This window comes from Etheostoma spectabile, unplaced genomic scaffold (genome assembly GCF_008692095.1).
Source record: "Etheostoma spectabile isolate EspeVRDwgs_2016 unplaced genomic scaffold, UIUC_Espe_1.0 scaffold00002702, whole genome shotgun sequence".
In the NCBI taxonomy this organism is placed as follows: domain Eukaryota; kingdom Metazoa; phylum Chordata; class Actinopteri; order Perciformes; family Percidae; genus Etheostoma; species Etheostoma spectabile.
The window spans coordinates 1-18105 of NW_022602940.1; the positions used below are offsets into that span (position 1 = coordinate 1).

Sequence of the window (18105 nt, forward strand, 5' to 3'; positions counted from 1 at the left end):
CCCTTTTCATGGGGTCATTACAAAGCATCTAGTGTTGATCTTAGCCTTTGTGTGAGAACATACACTCACCGCCCACTTTATTAGGTACACCTGTCCAACTGCTCGTTAACACTTAATTTCTAGCAGCCAATCACATGGCGGCAACTCAGTGCTTTAGGCATGTAGACATGTCAAGAAATCTCCTGCAGTTCAAACCGAGCATCAGTATGGGAAGAAAGGTGATTTGAGTGACTTTGAACGTGGCATGATTGTTGGTGCCAGAAGGGCTGGTCTGAGTATTTCAGAAACTGCTAATCTACTGGGATTTTCACGCACAACCATCTCTAGGGTTTACAGAGAATGGTCCGAAAAAGAAAAAACATCCAGTGAGCGGCAGTTCTGTGGGCGGAAATGCCTTGTTGATGCCAGAGGTCAGAGGAGATGGCCAGACTGGTCGAGCTGATAGAAGGGCAACAGTGACTCAAATAACCACCCGTTACAACCAAGGTGGGCAGAAGAGCATCTCTGAACGCACAGTACGTCGAACTTTGAGGCAGATTGGCTACAGCAGCAGAAGACCACATCGGTGCCACTCCTTTCAGCTAAGAACAGGAACTGAGACTACAATTTGCACAAGCTCATCGAAATTGGACAATAGAAGATTGGAAAAACGTTGCCTGGTCTGATGAGTCTCGATTTCTGCTGCGACAGTCGGATGGAGGGTCAGAATTTGGCGTCTACAACATGAAAGCATGGATCCATCCTGCCTTGTATCAACGGTTCAGGCTGGTGGTGGTGGTGTCATGGTGTGGGGAATATTTTCTTGGCACTCTTTGGGCCCCTTGGTACCAATTGAGCATCGTTGCAACGCCACAGCCTACCTGAGTATTGTTGCTGACCATGTCCATCCCTTTATGACCATAATGTACCCAACTTCTGATGGCTACTTTCAGCAGGATAATGCGCCATGTCATAAAGCTGAAATCATCACAGACTGGTTTCTTGAACATGACAATGAGTTCGCTGTACTCAAATGGCCTCCACAGTCACCAGATCTCAATCCAATAGAGCCTCTTTGGGATGTGGTGGAACGGGAGATTCGCATCATGGATGTGCAGCCGACAAATCTGCGGCAACTGTGTGATGCCATCATGTCAATATGGACCAAACTCCCTGAGGAATGAATCCAGCACCTTGTTGAATCTATGCCACGAAGAATTGAGGCAGTTCTGAAGGCAAAAGGGGGTCCAACCCGTTACTAGCATGGGGTACCTAATAAAGTGGCCGGTGAGTGTAGGTCTCCACATACATTGTTTTTATTAAGATTGACAACCAAATTGTTAGTTTTTCTTAAATTTTGCGAACCCTTGCAATGCTTTTCATAGCCTCGTTGGCGCAGTAGGCAGCGCGTCAGTCTCATAATCTGAAGGTCGTGAGTTCAACCCTCACACGGGGCAGGTATTTTAAAAATAAAAGTGTTTAAATAAAACACTACTGCTGCTAAAAATACAGTGACGAGTGGTTAAACACTGGCACAAGCACAATGAAATTTGTCATTCTTTGGTTATTTCTGAGATTGATACAATGAAAGGAAGTATTTAAGAGTCGTAGCAAACCAATGAAAAGGGTTATAGAACATATGTGGTATGTTAGACCAAAGACATACTATCCAAGCAGGGAGATGAGCACAGAGATTTGGGTGCTAGCAAGATGGATGTGGGTTGCCCATTGTTCATTTAGACTTACCAGCAACATTGTTATGATACAAACCTGCTTGAAAAACAGCCACAATTCTTTTTAAAGACTTGTGCATGGAACACACATGATATGGCAGTGTCTGAAGTGTTCAGGTATGTCAAATGGACAACTCATCTAGCAGAATGTGCAACTTTACACTTGACAACTTGGCAATTTTTCATATCCTGCTTCAACGGCACGCAATAGAAAAAACTGGGAAAAAATGTAAGGAACAAACAGGACTCTCCTTGTTCGTTGGTCTAGGTTTATGATTCTCGCTTAGGGTGCGATAGGGTCTGGGTGAGACTACTTTGCATAGAAGTGGAGGTATGGATTGAATAATCTGGTTTATTTATTGAGTGTGATGGACGAGAGAGTGTCACCTATTTGGCAAATTCATCACAATATTACTATTACTTTTTACTGGCAAAATCAAGTCTGTGTTTTGGTAAAAATATTTTGTATCAAATGTTTCCTGTTGGCAAACGATATCGGGAAACTGACTAAAGCTGCATTTCCTTTTTACGTATATGAATGTTAACCAGCTGCCTCGCCTCTACAACCCGGGCACCGACGTGACGGTGGACGAGCAGCTGGTGCCCTTTCGAGGTGTTGTATTTGTTGCTTTGTTGTTGTTTTCGTTTTTTTTTTTTGGTACCATTGCCGTACAATTGTCTTAGTGTGTGTGTGTGTGTGTGTGTTACATTTTTTCTTCCATCTCTTTCCATCACGTTCCATCTTCTTGTTTGGACACGCCACTTTCACACACCCGAGAGGGATCTGGTCGCCCGCGTGGTGCTGGACTTGACCAAGGGCCTGAGGGGCCCGCGTAACGTGACGTGCGACAACTTTTTCACCTCCTACGCGCTGGCCCAGCGGCTGCTCGTCGAGCGGCGCCTCACCGCGGTGGGCACGATGGGCAAAAACAAGCCTGAGCTGCCGGGGGCGTTGCCCGCCACAAAGGGCCGTGCGGTCTTCTCGTCCAAGTTTGCCTTCACGCCCGTCCCCACTCTGGTGTCCTACGTGCCCAAGAGGCACAGGAACGTGGTGCTGCTGAGCACGCTGCACACGGGGGATGCGCGCGTTGGCGCCGGCAGGCAAGCCAAACCTGACATCATCCTCCACTACAACCACACCAAGGGAGGCGTGGACAACCTGGACAAGCTCGTGGACACATACAGCTGTCGCTGGAAGATGGTGCGCTGGCCCCTCGCCGTGTTCCACAACATCCTCAACGTGTCCGCCTACAACGCCTTTGTGCTGTGGCGAGAGCTCAGGCCCGAGTGGATGCGCGGCAAGCTCAACAAGAGGAGGGCGTTCCTCGAGCAGTTGGGAAGGGCGTTTGTGAATCCGCTCATCGAGAGACGGCGGCGTCTGCCTCGCACGGAGGCGTCCGCCGCACTTGTCAAAGCCGTCGTCAAAGCGAGGAGGTCCTGTGGTGGTGGCGGCTGTAGTGGCGGCTGTAGTCACAAGGGGCCTAGAGGAGGACAGGGATTCTGAACCGGACACACCGAGGGTGCAAAGCAAAAGGAAGCAGTGTCAGCTCTGTCCAGAGGGAAAGGACCGCAAATCACACATTGTGTGCAGTGGCTGCAAGAGATACATCTGCAGGAGCTGCTCGTGGGCCTACTACTGTGCAGACTGTGTTTGTCCTTAGCCTCTTGGCCCGCGTGGACAAAGCCCCGAACAAACCTTGAATCTGTTTTGGATAAACACACACATGGGGCATGTTGAGTAGTCACCTGGTTGCTAATATAACTTGAAGAAGCTCCACATTTGACAGTATTGACTGGAAGTAATAGTAATCAGTCCCATATGGTCTAGCGGTTAGGATTCCTGGTTTTCACCCAGGTGGCCCGGGTTCAACTCCCGTTATGGGAATCGATGAAGGTCTCTAGCAAGATAAGTAAGCTCTTTATTATTGGTCTTGTATTAAATCATAGATGTAGTTTGACGTACTACTCGTCATTAATTAAGACAATTACAAAGTCAGCCTACTATCACCTAAAGAACATATCAAGGGTTAAAGGACTTATGTGTCAACAGGACTTGGAAAAACTGGTCCATGCTTTCATCTTCAGTAGACTTGACTACTGTAACGGGGTCTTTACAGGTCTCCCAAAAAAATCAATCAGACAGCTGCAGCTGATTCAGAACGCTGCTGCTCGAGTCCTCACTAAGACCAAGAGACTGGATCACATCACTCCAGTTCTGAAGTCTTTACATTGGCTTCCTGTGTCTCAAAGAATTGATTTCAAAGTACTCTTGCTAGTTTATAAATCCCTTAACGGTTTAGGTCCAAAATACATTTCTGATCTGCTACTACACTATGACCCCCCCAGACCTCTCAGGTCATCTGGGACAGGTCTACTTTCTGTCCCCAGAGTCAGAACTAAACAGGGTGAAGCAGCTTTCAGTTTCTATGCTCCTCATATCTGGAATAAACTCCCAGAAACCTGTAGATCCGCTGCTACTCTCAGTTCTTTTAAATCAAGGCTGAAGACCTTTCTTTTTGATGCTGCCTTTCTTTAAATTAATGCTCATTTCTTTCTTATGCTGCACTGTAACTTTTATTCTTGTGTTTTATGTGTCCTAATGTTTCTATTTTGTTTTTAACTGTCTATTCATGTGTCTTATTGATTTTTAATGCTTATGACTTTTAACTGTTTGTACTTGTGTTTTATCTGTTTTAATGATTTTGTGTAAAGCACTTTGAATTGCCCTGTTGCTGAAATGTGCTATACAAATAAAGCTGCCTTGCCTTGCCTTGCCTAATGGAGGAAAACAGGAACAACCCCAGGTTTATCTTCAGCACTGTAGCCAGGCTGACGGAAGGTTATATGGTTATACAGATATATATATATATATATATATATATATATATATATACTATATATATATATATATATATATACGGATATAGGTTGCCCATTGTTCATTTAGACTTACCAGCAACATTGTTATGATACAAACCTGCGTAACAATTCGTTTTTAAAGACTTGTGCATGGAGCACAAATGATATGACACTGTCTGAAGTGTTCAGGTATGTCAAATGGACAACTCATCCAGCAGAATGTGCAACTCTACGCCTGAACAGGGACTTGAACCCCAGACCTTCAGATTAAAAGTCTGATGCTCTACCGACTGAGCTACCCAGGCTTCTGAAGCAGCTGACTGCAGAAACAACAATCTGCTGAACTACAAATTGAAGTGCAAGTAAATGAAGACCATTAAGCTTGTTGCCATGATCACGGTCTTCTGGACAGCAAGAGAGTAGACCATAATTTGCACAATGCCTAAGAACACCAAATGTTATTGCACAAACTGGTTGAAAATTGGCTAAATTGGCCAAAACGGTTAAAAAGCTCAAAGTCACAACTCATCATGGCCACTAGCAGATTGTGAAAATCCTGCAAACCTGCATGACATAACTGGCACCACTATGCCAGTTGTTCTTGAATTGCAGCTCAAATTTCTTGAATAAAAGCTTAACTTTCTAGAACTGCAGCTTAACATTCTAGAATTTAAAGCTAACATTGTAGAATGGCAGCTTAACATTCTTGAACTTCAACCTAACATTCTAGAACTCCTGGATCCTGTATGTCAATTTTTTAATCTGCCAGAACATGACTTGCCACTTTTCATGGGCTGTCAACAACTTTTCCAGCAGTTATATCATGATTCATCTCACCATGGAAATCAGAGTTAGCAGAGGATGGTTTCAATCCATCATATTGCATTCACAAGAATCGGATGGCCAGACATGAGGACACAGTCACCTTGACATTGAACCTTTGACCTCCATAATCTCATCAATTTATTTGCGGGTTCATGTGAATGTTTTTGCAAACTTTGAAGGAACACAAACATGGGCGTTGTGATAAGATGGTGCTGTCTATCGTTGTTTCTGAGATCAACAATACCTTCTAAAGTTGAATAGCTATTGCATACCCGGTAATATTAGAGAAGAGCTCTCGTTGGCACTGTAGGCGGACAATTTAGAAAATTAAGTTACTTTAAACTTTAAACTGTTATATCTCCTCTGAATCACCATCTGCAAATTTCCAAGCCTCGTTGGCATGCCGACCACCATCTACAGGAGGTAAATCACTGGCTAGCTATGCAGGACTACCTCATACCTTTTACCAGGTTCAGGTGGTTAATAGTTATGGTCAAATGAAGCTTCATTAAGCTTTCTGAACAATGGTCTTCATTTTCTGAACTTATTCACTCAGTAGTGTTTAATTATTGGTTGTGCATCTGTGATTGCCCTAGAGGTCTCTCAGTCCAGCACCTCTCCCGCTTTGTTAGTTTTACACCGTCCAGCATAAATCGCTGACACCATACCTCACACTCATCCATGCATACACCATGCATACATGTATACAACCTTTGCACACAGTCTTTTGTCTCCCCTTTTCATGGGGTCATTACAAAGCATCTAGTGTTGATCTTAGCCTTTGTGTGAGTACATAGGTTTCCACATACATTGTTTTTATTAAGATTGACGACCAAATTGTTAGTTTTTCTGAAATTTTGCGAACCATTGCAATGCCTTTCATAGCCTCGTTGGCGCAGTAGGCAGCGCGTCAGTCTTATAATCTGAAGGTCGTGAGTTCAACCCTCACATCGGGTAGGTGTTTTAAAAAACAAAAAAACACTACTGCTGCTAAAAATACAGTGACAGGTGGTTGAATACTCGCACTAGCACATGAATGGAATTTGTCATTCTTTGGTTATTTCTGAGATTGATACAATGAAAGGAATTATTTAAGAGTGGTAGCAAACCAATGAAAAGGGTTATAGAACATAAATGGTATGTCCTTGGACATACTATCCAAGCAGGGAGATGAGTACAGAGATTTGGGTGCTAGCAAGATGGATGGAGGTTGCCCATTGTTCATATAGACTTACCAGCAACATTGTTATGATACAAACCTGCTTGAAAAACAGTCACAATTCTTTATAAAGACTTGTGGATGGAACACACATGATATGATAGTATCTGAATTGGTCCATTTCCATACGGGCATGTCAAGTGGACAACTCATCTAGCAGAATGTGCAACTCTACGCCTGAACAGGGACTTGAACCCTGGACCCTCAGATTAAAAGTCTGATGCTCTACCGACTGAGCTACCCAGGCTTCTGAAACAGAGGACTGTGGGAAAAACAATCTCCTGAACTACAAATTAAAGTGCAAGTAAATGAAGACCAAAAAGCTGTTGCAATGATCACGGTCTTCTGGACAGAAGGAGGGTAGACCATAATTTGCACATTGCCTGAGAACACCAAATGTTATTGCACAAACTGGTTGAAAATTGGCTAAATTGGCCAAAATGGTTAAAAAGCTCAAAGTCACAACTCATCATGGCCACTTGCAGATTGTGAACATCCTGCAAACCTGCATGACAGATGACGATAGCGAGCACTTCATACATATCCCAGAATCAAGCTGTTGCCTTACCAGGGACTTGAGCTGTGGTTTTCTTTTTCGCTCAAAACGTTGATAACCTAATGCAGTTTTATGGCTATAGACAAATAAACTTTACTGCTAGTGGGTACAATAAAACAACTCTCCCTCTGGTTCCGCTACTATACTCTTAGTGTCCTCATTCGGAAGCACTATACGTAATTTGATCAAAAGCCCTCGTGACAGGAAAAATCCACCAGATGACTTGCCATCCAAGCAGGGAGATCAGCACAGAGATTTGGGTGCTAGCAAGATGGATGTAGGTTGTCCATTGTTCATTTAGACGTACCACCAACATTGAGCAACCCATGTTTCGAAAACAGAGGTCTGTGGAAAAAACAATCTCCTGAACTATAAATTGAGGTTCAAGTAAATGAAAAAGATTAAGCTGTTGCCATGGAAGGAAAAATCCACCAGATGACTTGCTATCCAAGCATAGAGATCAGCACTTCATACATATCCCACAATAAAGCTGTCGCCTTACTGAGGACTTGAGCTGTGGTATTCATTTTCACTCAAAACATTGATAACCTAATTCAAACAACACAGCTTCAGACGTAAGTAAGTAAGTAAACTTTATTGCTGGTGGGTGCAAAAAAACAACTCTCCCTCTTGTTCCGCTTCTAAACTCTTAGTGTTACCGTTAGTAAGACCCAGAACCATAGAGATACAAAAGGCACGAAGACAGGATAAGGTTCAGGTAGTTTAATGAGTGCGGAGGGGTTCAAACACTGGTATAGACAGGTGGCTGGTCGGCGTGAGGGAGGAAGGCAGCTCGGAGGGACAACGGATGGATCTAAGGAGAGGCAGAGTTAGTACTAGAATACAACAAGAAACAACAACACAGGCGCAAATGACTAGGAGCCCAGTTACCACAATAGTGCATGTAATGATCTGGCTTTGAAGAGGCGGTCAGCCCGGGTTTATGTATTGCGTCGATGGAAAGCCACGCCTCTAGATCCCCTGGAACGCCCTCACGGCAAGACAGACAAGACACACAGAAGAAAGGGAAGACACGACACAGGTTGGGGAATGCACCAGACCACAACACTTAGCCCTCGTGACAGGAAAATGCACCAGATGACCTTCTATCCAAGCAGGGAGATGAGTACAGAGATTTGGGTGCTAGCAAGATGGACATAGGTTGCCTATTGTACATTTAGACTTACCAGCAATATTGTTATGATGCAAACCTGCTTGAAAAACAGCCACAATTCTTTTTTAAAGACTTATGGATGGAACACAAACGATATGGCAGTATCTGAAGTGTTCAAGAACGTCAACTCTACACCTGAACAGGGACTTGAACCCTGGACCCTCAGATTAAAAGTCTGATGCTCTACCGACTGAGCTACCCAGGATTCTAAAACTATTGGCTGTGGAAAAAATAATCTCCTGAACTACAGATTGAAGTTTAAGTAAATGAAGACCATTAAGCTGTTGCCATGATCACAGTCTTCTATGCTACATTTGCAAGCGATGAGCATGATGCTGGGGAAGATGCTGCTGACCTTGGGGGTCCCAGACGAGAGTTTTTCCGCTTACTGGTGAAGGCTATCTTCCAGGACAGTGGCGCTTTTGAAGGTGTGTGTGTGTGTGCGTACGTGCGTGCGCGCAAAATATATAGAATGTGCTGTTTTAATTTATTGAATCTTTCAGGCACACCAAATGGATGCACACCAAGACTGAACATGCTCCACTTGCAAAATGGAGAGTATCGAACCATTGGCAGGATGATGTCTACAATAATAGTGCAAGGGGGTGAACCACCTGCATTCCTGTCCCCGAGTGTGGTGGACTACATTGTGTCTGGGGACATCCTTCAAGCTCACGTGACACCTGATGATGTAGGTGACCCTGATTTAAGGGAGAACCTCAATAAGGTAATGCTCAATGTTCGGATCTGAAGACTATTGTAGTAAGCCTTTGCTTTTGACTATTCCACAGCAGTACAGTACTTTTATTTTGGTGGAATGCATTATCAAAATAATTTTGGTTTCATATTATCAAATAAACAACTAGAAAATTCCAACTTTTCTTGTCATAGGTAAGTAAGTATTAAGTGAAATGCACAGTGTACATAGTACTTCTGTAAATGTTGATTAAATGCAGTAATTTGAGAAAATAACATTTGATCTGTAATATTTAGGTTCAACATGCAACCTTGCAGGATGATTTGGAGAAAGCAGTCAGCTGCTGTGACTCATGGCGATATCAAGTTGAGGGTCTTCCACTCGTAGTCACCATGGCCAACAGAGATGTGTTTGTGAAAAATGCAGTTCTATATCATACTGTTGTGCAACGGCAGAGCTGTCTTGATCAACTAATTGATGGCTTGTCCCACTATGGAGTAAGATTTACCTCACAGTTCTGTATCATCTTTAGTTATCTTTCATTTATGGAGTTGAATTTCCCTGCAGGTTTTATCACTCTTGAGAGAGAACCCCAGCTTGCGTGTGCTGCTTGACATACCAGGAGAGGACAAAGGTCAAGAAGCTGATTTTGTAGCTGGTATTCTCAAACCAAGCTACTCTGCACTGGGGAGCAACAGAAGAGCTAATGAGGAGCTGCTGGTGGTCAAATTTAGGGAGTTTCTACAATGTGTTGAAAGTAAGTATGCATTTGTTATTCAGTATATTATTCAATAAGACAATCCAGGAAATTTACAGATTAATTTTATTCTTTACTCGTAAAGCTGTGCCTAAGGGTTATGTACCACAAACAAGAATACAGTTATCCGTTTGCTTGTCATAATAAAATTGCTTTTTCACCAAAATACCTATACAGTAATCCATTAGTCACTCACTTAGTCATTATTTGTTGAGTATTTTCCAGTCTCCAAGTCAACAGTGGTTTCCCTTTTAGGTAAAGAGCTGAGAGACACATATGGGGACAGGACTCTAACAAACGATGAGGAGGCATTCCTGAAGACTTTGAGCCCTGGTCACATCCTGGCATTTGCTACAGGGAGCAGCAAAGTCCCAGCCATTGGTTTTCATCCAACTCCTAAGTTAATATGTATTCATGATGAAAACAAACATCTTCCCATTGCGCACACTCGTGCTAATGAGCTTCACCTTTTGTGAATGCAAAAACAATGGCTGATGATGATGAATTTAACTACAGCTTCCTAGTAGCACTAATGAATGGATCTTTATTCAGCTTCATTTAAACGAGACATTTAACAGCTACCATTTAAAGTACAAGGCTTATTTTTTGCAAGCACAACTGGAGCATAAGTGGAATGTCCTAATTTTGATTTTTACTGTAAATCTACTAATTTGCTTAAATCAGTTCATTTGTAAAAGAACCCCTGCAGTGAAATACACCACTGTTTAGTGTAGGGCTCCCCATGTTTGTCAAACCAGGCTGCTGTGGTGTTCTGTGTACCCTCTGCCCCCTTCATGGCAACAACCCTAAAACTATACACTACAGCCCGGTGGTTGATTGTGTCCATGTCTAAGTGTGTTTCATAGAGGACATAGTTTGTCCATATTATAAAGCAGTGATTTCATTTGCAGTACATAAGTAGGCTGAAAAAAAACATTGAAAAACACACCGTTATTTGCCATTTTTAAAATTGTGTCAAATCTTCTGTTTAGTTTAGTTTAGTTTAGTTTAATAGTTTATTTGAACATAAAAAAAAAACAACAACATTAAAATAAAAGATTTATATACATGCATTCCTGCATACATATATAATTAAAATGACATAAATAAGGTCATGTACTTTTTAGCACAGTCTTCCAATATTGAAAGTCATTCAAACGCAACAAAATTTTTTCCATGTTCAAAAGGAGTAGGAAGAAGTTGATAAACAACTTATCAAGTCCGACCCCCTTTCTCTACTTTTATCCTTTAGTAAATCTTATTCTTCAGTTATTTACACATTATTATTTACACATCCTAGACACAGATGCATACATACACAAACACTTATAAACCCTCTTTTTATTATATATATAAATATATTAATATATAGACATACCAGCATATAAATGCCAAGAAAACATACAGTCTACTACAATACCATCACTTCAAGTCCTTTTCGTATCCCTTTAATATATTCATTTTAAATAATCTCTTGAAATTACTCATTGTTATAGATGATTTCATCTCTTCACTGCAGCTGTTCCATAAAGTAACTCCTTTAGTTGAGATGCAGTGATATTTAGCATTCGTTCTTATAGGTTTTGTTTTATATACAAATATTCCTCTTAAATGATGTTTGCTCTCTCTTATTTGGAACAACCCTTGGACACTGTTTGACAGCTGATGATTATTTATTTTGTACATAATTTGTGCAGTTTTAAAGTCAACAATATCTCTGAATTTTAGTGCTTTTAATTTAATAAACAGTGGATTAGTTGGTGCTCTATAAGTGGTTTTATTTACAATTCTTAAGGCTCTCTCTCTGTTAAGAGCTCTTTTGCAATAAATATGCAACATTTTGATTTACACATTATGTGAACACATCACTTCCTGATTTCTGTAACAGCCAGCCATATGCAATCAGTATAGCCTAATGAAAAATAAAAAATTTCACTAGCTGTACTTAAACAATAGTGTACAACTGTAGCCCTTTTGAGTTTAATGTAGTTTAAGGACAACGGTTTGGCTATACATACTGGTATAAAAGGATTATAGAGCTATTGGCTCTGGTTTCCATGGTGGTTTGTGAAACTACAATAGGATAATGTTACTCAATTGTCCATGTAATGCTAAGATCACACATTTACAAGTTTATCAAAAATAAACTGTTGTGTTCTCTGAAACAATGTTTTGCCATTGTGTTGTCATTTTGAAGAGGGTAATGGTCTCATTCAGTTCTTGCAAATCCCTGTCATTCAAGGGGAAAATCCTCTTTGAGAGTTAGGTGAGGAACGAAAAACTACCCTGCTGTTGAGAGTTCTGGGTTGTGAAGATGAGGCAAATCATTGTCCAGAGTAAAAAGCTGAACAGGTGTTCTATTTCCTTCAGATGACACTGAGTGATTGTTAAATCCAGCTTTGAATTCCTCCAAAGTGTGGTTGATTCTGGGTAGAAAGACATAATGGAGACAAAATAAGTCTGTTGCATTGTCTATGTCTAGGATACCCAGGGATTCCAGTTCATAGAAAATGGGTGCATAGACTTGGCTGCAGTTTTTGTTCAAGTCTCGGTTAAAACGCTCAATCCTCTGTTGTGTACAGAACTTCCTGTTAAGACAGAGCCTTCCCCCCTGCTCGAATGCATGTCCTCCCAAATCTGAACGTTCTCTCCTCCGTGATCAGTCCTGATGTGCAGTGGTCTGCCATACTGTCCAACAGCTGCAGTAAAAAGGTCTCTTACAGTTTCACCAAGATTATTGTTGGAGCATTGAAGAAACATCAACATCCTACTGTAGCCGTCTATGGCACCATGAACAACCAATTTCCACCTAATCAACTTATGATTTCCATCTATATGCCATATGAAATTTGGATGTGGGACAGAATACACTCGGCGAGCTACAGCGGTTCTTCTCCTGGCTAGGACACCGATTGGGTCCATCCTTCGCAGTGAATCTCTTACACGTCTTTGAACCACAATGTTTTTGGAGCGGAGATAAGCATAACTTCTCCAACATTTGGGTGTTCAGTTTTGCACTCAGATCGCTGGATTCAGAGCCCAGAGTGCTAACCATTACACCATGGAACCTTTAAAAGTGTTGCAAGTGTTTGCTTGACAGTTTCTTTCATTATATCCACATAATATTGATATGATATGATATTGAAGGCACACAACAATCACAACACAGATGAAAAAGCAACAATTATTGGCCAACTTAAGTAATTTAGTTAGCTAAGCATTCAGAGGATGTGGAAAAGGCAAGTCAAGAACAGGTTTTCCAAAAGTAGAATGGGAGCCAGAGCGTTCCTCTCCTGTGGAACCAGGTTCCAGTTTGGGTTCAGGAGGCAGACACCATCTCCACATGTAGGATTAAGACTTTCCTCTTTGATAAATCCTATAGGCAGGGCTGGCTTGGGTGAGTCCTGAACCATCTCTTAGTGTTGCTGCTTAGGCCTAGACTACCGGGGGACTTCCCATGATGCACTAGGTACCTCTCTCCTCCTCCTTCTCTCCATCGGTATGCAACCTCATATGCCTTTGAGATACAAGAACTTCTTCACTTGCGTAATTCCTGTTTGTGCATACAAAAGGTGGAATCAGATGATCTTGGGTGTAGGGTTTGGTGATTTTATTACCCCTAAAGTGTCTGCCGGTGCTTAGCATTATTAGCACCACACTCAAACCATCTGAGATAACTGGCCTGCTTTTTAAGTGTTTGAAAAAGAAAAGATTCCGGAAACAAACCAGGCGAAATCAAGCAAAATTGAGCGAGTTCTGGATGGGTTACCTGGTTGTGAATGGTTTGTAGGGACTGCATATGTTTTTGGTTTGCAAAAAAGACATGGAAAGCATAGCTATAGAGTCCAAAACAAGATGCTACATGCTCCCATTCTGTTTCTGGAGGTAGACAGGAGTTTCTAACCACGAAGGGACTTGAACCCTCAATCTTCTGATCCGAAGTCAGACGCCTTGTCCATTAGGCCACATGGTTGCAAAAAAATGTAATATTTCCAAATCTGAATTGCCATGGTTTATCTGAAATTCAGGAGCGAGGTAACATTTTAAAAAAGGTAGACTAATTAGGTGGCCAGTTAGCTTTTGTTGAAGTAAATAGATTGAATGCTAGGCACATCAGTTACCTGTGACTCATATTGCACTTACTGAGCAGACAACCTTACAACTGTATGTTTTTGGCCTTGCTACAAAAGACATGGAAAGCAGAGCTATAGAGATTGAGACTTGTTTTTGCGTTAATCGCCGATTTGTGCAAACAAAGGTGGATACAGATTATTTTGGGCGTAGGGTTTGGCGATTTTAGTACCCCTAAAGTGTCTGCCGGTGCTTAGCATTTTTAGCACCACTCAAAACAATCTGAGCTAACCGGCCTGCTTTTAACTGTTTAAAAAGAACAGATGTCCAGAAACAATTAAGGCCGAATTGAGCAAATTGGCAGAGTTCTGGATGAGCTGGATGAGTTGTACACTTTGGCAATTCTGAACACTTTCAGACACTGTTGTCTCATGTAAGTAACATGCACAAGTCTTCAAAAAGAAATGTGACTGTTTTTTATGCAGGTTTGCATTATAACAATGCGGGTGCTATCTCTAAATGAACAATGGCCAACCTACATCCATCTTGTTAGCACCCAAATCTCTGTGCTGATCTCCCTGCTTGGATGGCAAGTCATCTGGTGGATTTTTCCCGTCAAGAGGAAGCGGATCAAGAGGGAGAGTTGTTTTATTGTACTCACCAGCAATAAAGTTTATTTGTCCACAAATCGCAATAGGTTATCAACGTTTTCAGCGAAAAAGAATACCACAGCTCAAGTCCCTGATAAGGCAACAGCTTGATTCTGGGATATGTATGAAGTGCTCGCTATCGTCATCTGTCATGCAGGTTTGCAGGATGTTCACAGTCTGCTAGTCGCCATGATGAGTTGGGACTTTGAGCTTTTTAACCGTTTTGGTCAATTTAGCCAATTTTCAACCAGTTTGTGCAATAACATTTGGTGTTCTCAGGCATTGTGCAAATTATGGTCTACCCTCCTGCTGTCCAGAAGACCGTGATCATGGCAACAGTTTAATGGTCTTCATTTACTTAAACTTCAATCTGTAGTTCAGGAGATTATTTTTTCCACAGCCAGTAGTTTTAGAAGCCTGGATAGCTCAGTCGGTAGAGCATCAGACTTTTAATCTGAGGGTCCAGGGTTCAAGTCCCTGTTCAGGTGTAGAATTAATGTTCTTGAACACTTCAGATACTGCCATATCGTTTGTGTTCCATCCATAAGTCTTTAAAAAGAATTGTGGCTGTTTTTCAAGCAGGTTTGCATCATAACAATGTTGCTGGTAAGTCTAAATGTACAATAGGCAACCTATGTCCATCTTGCTAGCACCCAAATCTCTGTACTCATCTCCCTGCTTGGATAGAAGGTCATCTGGTGCATTTTTCTGTCACGCGGGCTAAGTGTTGTGGTCTGGTGCATTCCCCAACCTGTGTCGTGTCTTCACTTTCTTCTGTGTCTTGTCTTTCTTGCCGTGAGGGCGTTCCAGGGGATCTAGAGGCGTGGCTTTCCATCTACGTTCCGTCATCCACTCAGCTGTTCCTCATCACTCATCACCACTGCAATACATAAACCCGGCTGACCGCCTCTTCAACGCCAGATCATTACATGCACTATTGGGTAACTGGGCTCCTAGTCATTTGCGCCTGTGTTGTTGTTGTGTTGTTGTATTCTAGTACTAACTCTGCCTCTCCTTAGATCCATCCGTTGTCCCTCCGAGCTGCCTTCCTCCCTCACTTCGACCAGCCACCTGTCTGCACCAGTGTTTGAACCCCTCCGCACTCATTAAACGTGCCTTTTGTATCTCTATGGTTCTGGGTCTTACTAACCGTAACACTAAGAGTATAGAAGCGGTTGAAGAGGGAGAGTTGTTTTTTTGCACCCACCAGCAATAAAGTTTACTTGTCTGAAGCTGTGTTTTTGAATTAGGTTATCAATGTTTTGAGTAAAAAAGATACCACAGCTAAAGTCCTTGTAGGGCGACAGCTTTATTGTGGAACACTTCAGATACTGCCATATGTGTGTGGTCCCTCCATAAGTCTTTAAAAAGAATTGTGGCTGTGTTTTCAAGCAGGTTTGCATCATACACTGTTGCTGGTAAGTATAGATGTACATATAGGCAACCTACATCCATCTTGCGAGAACCCAAATCTCTGTGCTGATCTCCCTGCTTGGATGGCAAGTCATCTGGTGGATTTTTCCTGTCACAAGGGCTTTTGATCAAACTACGTATAGTGCTTCCGAATGAGGACACTAAGAGTATAGAAGCGGAACCAGAGGGAGAGTTGTTTTATTGTACCCACTAGCAGTAAAGTTATTTGTCTATAGCCATAAAATTGCATTAGGCTGTCAACGTTTGGAGCGAAAAGAAAACCACAGCTCAAGTTTGCAGGATGTTCACAATCTGCAAGTGGCCATGATGAGTTGGGACTTTGAGCTTTTTAACCGTTTTCGTCAATTTAGCCAATTTTCAACCAGTTGTGCAATAACATTTGGTGTTCTCAGCAATGTGCAAATTATGGTCTACCCTCCTTCTGTCCAGAAGACCGTGATCATTGCAACAGCTTTTTGGTCTTCATTTACTTGCACTTTAATTTGTAGTTCAGGAGATTGTTTTTCCCACAGTTCTCTGTTTTAGAAGCCTGGGTAGCTCAGTCGGTAGAGCATCAGACTTTTAATCTGAGGGTCCAGGGTTTAAGTCCCTGTTCAGGTGTAGAGTTGTAAACTCTGCTAGATGAGTTGTCCATTTGACATACCTGTATGGACATGGACCAATTCAGACACTATCATATCATGTGTGTTCCATGCGCAAGTCTTTAAAAAGAATTGTGACTGTTTTTAAAGCGCGTTTGTATCATAACAATGTTGCTGGTAAGTCTAAATGAACAATGGGCAACCTACATCCATCTTGCTAGCACCCAAATCTCTGTACTCATCTCCCTGCTTGGATAGTATGTCCAAGGACATACCATTTATGTTCTATAACCCTTTTCATTGGTTTGCTACCACTCTTAAATAATTCCTTTCATTGTATCCCTCTCAGAAATAACCAAAGAATGACAAATTTCATTCATGTGCTTGTGTTCAACCACCTGTCACTGTATTTTTAGCAGCAGTAGTGTTTTTTTATTTTTTTAAAACACCTGCCCCGTGGGAGGGTTGATCTCACGACCTTCAGATTATGAGACTGACGCGCTGCCTACTGCGCCAAAGCTGGGGAACAATAGTCTGTAAGGGGGGGGGAAGAAGAGGAAAAAGGGGAAGAGGGAGGGAAGAAGGAAAAAGAGGAAAAGGAAGAGGAAAAAGGAGGAAAAAAGAAGAAATGAGAGAAAAGATGAGAAAGATGCTAAATTACCCACAAAGTGTAAGAGTTTTATAGTTTCTATTAAGTCAGATTTGAATTTAATTGCTGAAATTGGAATGTTCCTGGGAAATAAGGGAAGTTTAACGTAGATTCAAAGGTCACAGGTTCGATCCCCACCTAGCACCAGATCTTAGGTTCGATCACCACCTAGCACCAGATCTTAGGTTCCATCCCCACCTAGCACCAGATCTTAGGTTCGATCCCCACCTAGTGCCAGAAGATCCAATTACACTGTCCACAACTTTATTGTTCTACTAAACAAAGTTTTGGAGGAATAAGATATTAATAAGGTTGGGAAACAATTTAAACAAATAATTTATGACGTTTAGATTGACTTTTGAACAATATATCTGTTTTTAGTACTGCATACATTTAGTAATCGTGCTATATTTGGTCAAAATTAAAAGTTAGTCTTTATAACAAGTATTGTTTAGTAAAATCATTTTTCTTTTTCTTTAAACAATGTATGACAGGTAAAACCAAGCATTTTTAGTTCTCTTTCTCTAAAAGCTAGTATGTCTTCCAGTAATCATTGCAGGAAGTAGGGTGTATAAAGGCAAGTCATATGCTCAGCAGTGTGTACACTAGAATTTAGATAATATTGAAATGAAGCCAATTAATATAATACATGCCAACTTTATTAAATTACTGATCTCAACAAAACAATATGTCTTTAGGTAACGAATAATATTGTTTAGCACAAGAAATGACTGACTATACAAAGGTTTTTACGCCAGGGAGGAAATAAGAGAATCAACAAACTAATTCTGTACAAAGAGTAAAACACACATAACATATAAATCACAATACATCATAATATTGTTTGCATAGTAAAATCTAATATTTACATTTTCTATGTACATTATACATTTAAATTTTGATTTTTTAATCTGATCTAAC

At 41.4% G+C, this 18105-nt stretch overlaps 7 non-coding genes across 7 annotated transcripts; 4 read left to right on the forward strand and 3 right to left on the reverse strand.

Moving 5' to 3' along the window:
* Positions 1–1363: 1363 nt before the first annotated feature.
* trnam-cau (transfer RNA methionine (anticodon CAU)) lies at positions 1364–1436 on the forward strand. The gene has a single exon. It is a non-coding gene; the product is annotated as a tRNA-Met (tRNA).
* A 2089-nt stretch (positions 1437–3525) lies between these two features.
* trnae-uuc (transfer RNA glutamic acid (anticodon UUC)) lies at positions 3526–3597 on the forward strand. The gene has a single exon. It is a non-coding gene; the product is annotated as a tRNA-Glu (tRNA).
* A 1206-nt stretch (positions 3598–4803) lies between these two features.
* trnak-uuu (transfer RNA lysine (anticodon UUU)) lies at positions 4804–4876 on the reverse strand. Its single transcript has one exon. It is a non-coding gene; the product is annotated as a tRNA-Lys (tRNA).
* Positions 4877–6280: 1404 nt separating this feature from the next.
* trnai-uau (transfer RNA isoleucine (anticodon UAU)) lies at positions 6281–6353 on the forward strand. Its single transcript has one exon. It is a non-coding gene; the product is annotated as a tRNA-Ile (tRNA).
* A 436-nt stretch (positions 6354–6789) lies between these two features.
* trnak-uuu (transfer RNA lysine (anticodon UUU)) lies at positions 6790–6862 on the reverse strand. Its single transcript has one exon. It is a non-coding gene; the product is annotated as a tRNA-Lys (tRNA).
* A 6837-nt stretch (positions 6863–13699) lies between these two features.
* On the reverse strand, positions 13700–13772 carry trnar-ucg (transfer RNA arginine (anticodon UCG)). The gene has a single exon. It is a non-coding gene; the product is annotated as a tRNA-Arg (tRNA).
* A 1163-nt stretch (positions 13773–14935) lies between these two features.
* On the forward strand, positions 14936–15008 carry trnak-uuu (transfer RNA lysine (anticodon UUU)). Its single transcript has one exon. It is a non-coding gene; the product is annotated as a tRNA-Lys (tRNA).
* Positions 15009–18105: the final 3097 nt, after the last annotated feature.